Source organism: Varanus komodoensis, unplaced genomic scaffold (genome assembly GCF_004798865.1).
Source record: "Varanus komodoensis strain SLA01 unplaced genomic scaffold, ASM479886v1 scaffold15, whole genome shotgun sequence".
Lineage (NCBI taxonomy): Eukaryota > Metazoa > Chordata > Lepidosauria > Squamata > Varanidae > Varanus > Varanus komodoensis.
Window position 1 is genome coordinate 8659891 of NW_025335440.1, and position 6166 is coordinate 8666056.

Consider the following 6166-nt stretch of genomic DNA (forward strand, 5'->3'; position numbering starts at 1 on the left):
GGGCGCGGCGGCGGCCAGGCCCAGCCCCCCGCATGATGAAATCCCGGCCGGCGCGGCCTCTTCCCTGCTCGGCCCCGCCCCGCCGGGAGCCGCACTCCGCCAGGCGGCCCACGCGGCCCACGCGGCCCACGCGGCGCGGCGCGGCGCGGCACTGCGAGCGCGCTCGACGGGGCGGAGCCCGGGAGCGTGCCGGCTCCGGCTTCCCTCCCTCAGCCGCAGATTCCACACAGCCGAGGAGGAAGAGGCGGGGACGGGCCTAACCCACGCAGGCCTGGCCTCGCCTGGAGCCGGAGTAGGCCGCGCCGGTTGCTAAGGCAACAGCGTTGTCTGTCCCTCCGTCTCCTAGAGCGGCCGCTTGGGGGCGCTCGAAGCCCAAGCGGAGGCGCGGCTGCCCACGCATGCTCAGTGCATGCCGTGAGGGTCAAGCGAGCTCCTGGCAACGCCGGAGATCCGCCCGGTTGGCGGGCGTGCCGCAGAACCAAGCGAAGGAGAAACGGAGCGGTGCGGAAGGAAGAGGAGGCGTCCCTTTGAATGCTTCCTCCACCGCGTGAAAAGTGACTCCGTTTCCTGCAAGCGGGAAAGCAGTCGTGTCGAGGCGAAAAGAGGGTGTTTCTCGAGATGCTTGATTTCCGTCTGCGGGGAGGCGAGTTTTCAAAACCGCATTGGCTGCCTGCAGTCCGAAGCGGTGCATTTTTGCGTAGCAGCTTGAAGCTTCGTCACTATCCCACTTCAGGGGTTGGATCGGGACCCCAGTGCTGGGGACTGGAGGACGTGAACTGTCCCTTGAACAGTTTGCTGTCCCAGATTGTCCCAATCCCAAACTGAGGATTGGCACGGAGCTGCTACTGATCCCGCAAAGGTTGTGGAAGAGAGCTCAGATGCGTGTCCCGCCTAATTCTGGAGGACTTCTTCGGTCAGGGTAAACGCTTGCAGTGCTGGAGCTCCTGTTTATAACCTGCATTCTCTTCTTTATATTAAAAGCAGCTCACGCTCTGATTCAGAACTCCATCATGAAATGCAGGCATCCAAAGAACACCAATAAAATCCCACAGTTAGGTTTATGGGGCATCCCTACCCATAAATGTGATTTATGGGGCATCCCTACCCACCTACCAATAGATATTTGGACTCCGAGCCTTTCTTCTGACTGCAGAGTCAAACCTTGGGCCGCTTTAGCCAACGGCCCTCGCCAGCTAAAACCGAAGCTTTTGCTTTCAACTAAGCATACTAACAGTCTTGCAAAGCGGTGCTGCCGTTTTAATTTCCAGGAGTGCCATCAAGGGAAAGGTGTCTCCGCCTCTCTTTGATGCTTTGGCCTCTCTTTTGATTTCGCTAGGCAGATGTGGGGCAAACAGGAGTAAACTTGAAAGCCTCGTTTTCCCTTCATCCCCTTGCTGGAACAAGGGGGAGCTGCCTGCTTAAATTCTTGAACCAGCGGACGATACTCTTGCTTTGGTTCTTAGAAAAACCACGAGTCCCTTCTGCTTTCCTGCTTCACTTATTTTTGCAAAACATGCATTGAGACCCAGTGTCGTGAGGTGATGACAGCGCTGGACTGGGAGATGCGGGTTCGAGTCCCCGCTCAGACATGAAGCTCACTTGAGTGACTTTGGGCCAGTCACAAACTCTCAGCCCAACCTACCTCACAGGGTTGTTGTTGCAAGAATAAAAAGGAGATGCATAAGCTGCCTTGAGTTTCTAACAAGAGGAAGAAACGCAAGATAGACATTGTAGACTGAATCAGAATCAGACAGAATCTGATGGATTCCTGAAGGCCCTGGGGGATTTTCCGGTTGACAAGGCTGGTGTTCCTGTCGATGCCTTGGTTGAACTGTGGAATGATGAGATGACCAGGGCTATTGACACGATCGCTCCCAGGCGTCCTCTCCCACATGGCAGAGCCCATTCATCTCCTTGGTACACTCCTGAATTACGGGTGATGAAGCGGGTTGGGAGATGTCTAGAGCGTAGGTGGAGGAGATCACGGGGTGATTCTGACCGAATGCACTTAAGAGCCCATTATCGGGCCTTTTCTGTGGCGGTGAGGGCGGCGAAGAAGAAATTCTTCTCCGCTTCCATTGCCTCCTCACAATGCCGTCCGGTGGAGCTCTTTTGGGTGGTGCAGGGGCTGGTAAACCCAGGCCCAAAGAAAGATCTGGTGCCACCCTCGAAGGCCCACTGTGACGACTTCGCCAAGCATTTCAGGGAGAAAATCGCTCAGATTCGTCACAAGCTGGACTCTACTATTGAATCAGATTCTTTGGAGGTGCCAAAGACGCCGTCGAGTCCTCAATTGATGGATGAATTTCAGTTGTTGCGGCCCGATGATGTGGACAAGGCGCTTGGACAAGTATGTCCTACCACCTGCTTACTAGACCCATGCCCATCTTGGCTACTTAAGAAAGCCAAGGACGGGATTGGGACCTGGATCCAGGAGGTGGTCAACGCCTCTTTAAGAGACGGCCGGGTACCTGCCCCTTTAAAAGAAGCGTTAGTCCGGCCAGTCCTAAAGAAGGCATCCCTGAATCCAGAGGTGGCCGCCAATTATAGACCGGTGGCCAACATCGCCTTCTTGGGCAAGGTGCTAGAGCGGGTGGTGGCGGGACAACTCCAGGCACTCTTGGATGAAACTGATTATCTGGACCCATTTCAGTCCGGCTTCAGGCCCAGGTATGGCACTGAATCTGCCTTGGTCGCCCTGTACGATGACCTGTGCAGGGAGAGAGAAAGGGGGAGTGCATCCCTGTTGGTTCTCCTGGACCTCTCAGCGGCTTTCGATACCATCGACCATGGTATCCTTCTGGATAGGCTAGCGGGATTGGGGGTTGGAGGCACTGCTTTGCAGTGGTTCCACTCCTATCTCAACGGTCGATTCCGGAAGGTAGTGCTGGGGGACTATGGCTCTGCACCATGGCAGCTATGCCATGGAGTACTGCAGGGGTCCATTTTGTCCCCCTTGCTGTTCAACATCTACATGAAACCACTGGGAGAGGTCATCAGGAGGTGTGGGCTGTGGAATCATCAGTACGCTGATGATACCCAGCTCTACCTCTCGTTTCCCACCAATCCAGGTGAGGCAGTGGCTGTGCTGAACCGGTGCCTGGCCGAGGTAATGGGCTGGATGAGGGCCAACAAACTGAAGCTCAATCCAGACAAGACGGAGGTCCTGTTGGTGGGTGGCTCGGGCCTCGGGATGGGGGACTTGGGCCTTGTCCTAAATGGGGTTGCACTCCCTCTGAGGGACAGTGTCCGCAGCTTGGGAGTGCTCCTCGACCCGGAGCTGTCTCTAGAAGCCCAGGTGACGGCGGTGGCGAGGAGCGCCTTCCTTCAGCTTCGGCTGATCCATCAGCTGCGTCCCTTCCTGGAGAACAACTGCCTGGCGACAGTGACACACATGTTGGTGACTTCCCGATTAGATTTCTGTAATGCGCTCTACGTGGGGCTACCCTTGAAGACAGTCCAGATACTTCAGTTGGTGCAGAATAGAGCTGCCAGGTTGCTGACGGGGACGGGGCGTTGTTCTCATATAACCCCAGTTCTCCATCAGCTCCACTGGCTCCCTATTGAAGTCCGGGTCCAATTCAAGGTGTTGGTCATGACCTATAAAGCCCTCAACGGCTTGGGTCCTGGTTACCTAAAGGAACGTCTGCGTCCATATATGCCCTCCCGCCCCTTACGATCGGCAGCAGATGCCCTTCTCCGGGAACCCTCCGTGAATGATATTAGGAGGGCGAGTACCCGGAGGAGGGCCTTCTCTGCGGTGGCGCCCCACCTATGGAATGTGCTCCCCAGAGAGGTCCGCCTGGCGCTGTCGTTATTTGCTTTGCAGTGCCAGGTGAAGACCTTTTTATTTAAAAGTTATTTTAACTGTTAATTTATTATTATTGTATTTACAGATTTTAATATATATAGCCAAGATGGTTCCAGTTTTTAAATCATTAATTGTAGTTTTTATGAATGTTGTGAGCCGCCCTGAGGCTTTGTTGCGATGGGGCGGCATAGAAATGTTTTAAATAAATAAATAAATAATAGTCCAGCACGACTGGAAGGCATCAAGTTGGCAAAGCATCGAGGTGCCATTCTCTGCGTGTTCAGACAGAAAAGGTCTTGCAGCTCAGCATCCATGCTGGCTGGAGAACTCTAGAAGTTATAGGACCTTTTTAATTTTTTTATTTTGGAGTTGTTAGACTTTCTGCTGCCTAAACATGCATAGGATGTGCTCTTTCCAGATTGTTTCCCGAAGAGGAAGTTGTCAGCTTCTCCTCCTGCAATGAGTGGCAGAAAATTCCTGCCTGCACAACTCAAGTTTGTTTGGGTCCCAAATATGCCTTTTCTCCAGAGGGCGACTTCGCAGTTTGGACCACTGGTTGATTCATTGCAGCCTCGCAAGCTGAGAAACTTGCTTTCCACCGCTGCCTGACTGACGCACACGTTTCTCCACGTACCCAATTTGTTCCTTGCGTGGGTGGGTTGTTTGCATGCTTCAGAAAACGAACAGAAAAGGACAGCAACCTCACAAGCTCCTGAAAACACCAGGAAAGGATAAATGTAGGTAGAAGGAGTGATTATTTCACGCTTCGCCAACCCTAAGTAATAATCTGGAAGGGAAGCAATCTGTCACTGACTAAAAGCACAGGGCAGATTCGAGGAAGGTGAAACTCACAGGGCTGTCTCCCCCGTGCTCCCACCCAGTCACTGAGGGCATCCGGTGGCAGGTTGCTGGTGGTTCCACAGGGGGTCCACCGCCCACCGGTCGTCTGTCCTTCAAATGTGGCAGCCCCCTCTCTCTGGAAGTCCAAGCCATCCTGAACCGACCACCCACGGTTTTAATTTTGCCTTTTCACACATTGCCTTATTCTTTGGTCTCTTGTTCCTGCTCCAGAATCACCGTACCAGAATATGGGGCAGGATATAAATCGTGCAAATACATAAATAAATAGCTCAGTCTTATAATTATCATCACATTTATATCCCACCTTTCTTCCTCTTGCAAGGAACCCAAGGCCACGTACAAGGTTCTCCTGCTCTCCAGCTTATCCTCACAACAACAGCCCTGTGGGGTAGGCTAGGCTAAGAGTCGGCAGCTGGTCCGAAGTCACCCAATGGGCTTCATGGCATGTGGGGGCCTCCTCAGGCCCAGTCCTGTGCTCATAAATGGCCGTGCACAAAAGATCTGGGTTCAGTCTCTGCTCTCTCTCCAGGCTAAGGAGCCCGACTTTCTGGAACCCCAAAAGCTGCTGTGGTATGACTAGCTGCCCGCAAAACATTTTGTACTTCAGCTTGCACCAGCCTCAGCCAGTGATCCAGATTGCAGAGAGTTGTGTACCAAACCAGGTCCTGGGATGGGGAAAATGCTGAATGAGATGGGCCCGCGGTTGCATCTGGGACACACCTGCCCTCTCTGAGTCATCGCCAGGCAACAGCTGGGCATACGAGAGGGCAGAATGCAGAGCCTTAGACACCTGAAGAGCGGTGCCCACGCGCCATAGAAATGTGCAGTGGCAGAACCAGCCTGGATCATAGCACAGATCAGCCCAAATCAGCATCCTGGTACCCACAGAGCCCAGCCAGGTTTTTATGGGAGGACTAACAGGGTGGCGTAGTATTGGATTAGGACTCAGGAGATCTGGGTTCCAGTCCCCCTGAACCAGTGCTGGCGAGCCTACAGCACGCGTGCCACAGCAGGCAGGCAGAGCCCTCTCTGTCGGCACGCGAGCCAAGTCACCCCAGCATCGCCCCAGCGGCTGAACATCAGATAACAGCGCACACAGGGGCCATGCGCATGCTCGGAAAGGAGCAGTGGTGCCAGGTGATGGCATCATGAGCCGCGACTCGTCCAAGCTTTCGCATGGCCTGTCAGTGCACTGCCAAGGATATAAATATTTGCTTGGACTGGCTGTGAGCTGTTTTTTCTAAACCAAAACCTCAGTATTCAGGTTTTATTGTAGTGTTTGCACTTTGCGATAAATAAGTGGGTTTTGGGTTGCAGCTTGGGCACTCGGTCTCTAAAAGGTTCACCATCACTGCCCTAGACCATGAAACTCACTGAGTGACCTTGAGCCAGGCACTGACTCTTGGTCTAACCCACCTTATAGGGTTATTATGAGATAAATGGAGAGGAGAAAGAGCATATGGGGCACAGTAAAGATTATATAAGCCACCTTGG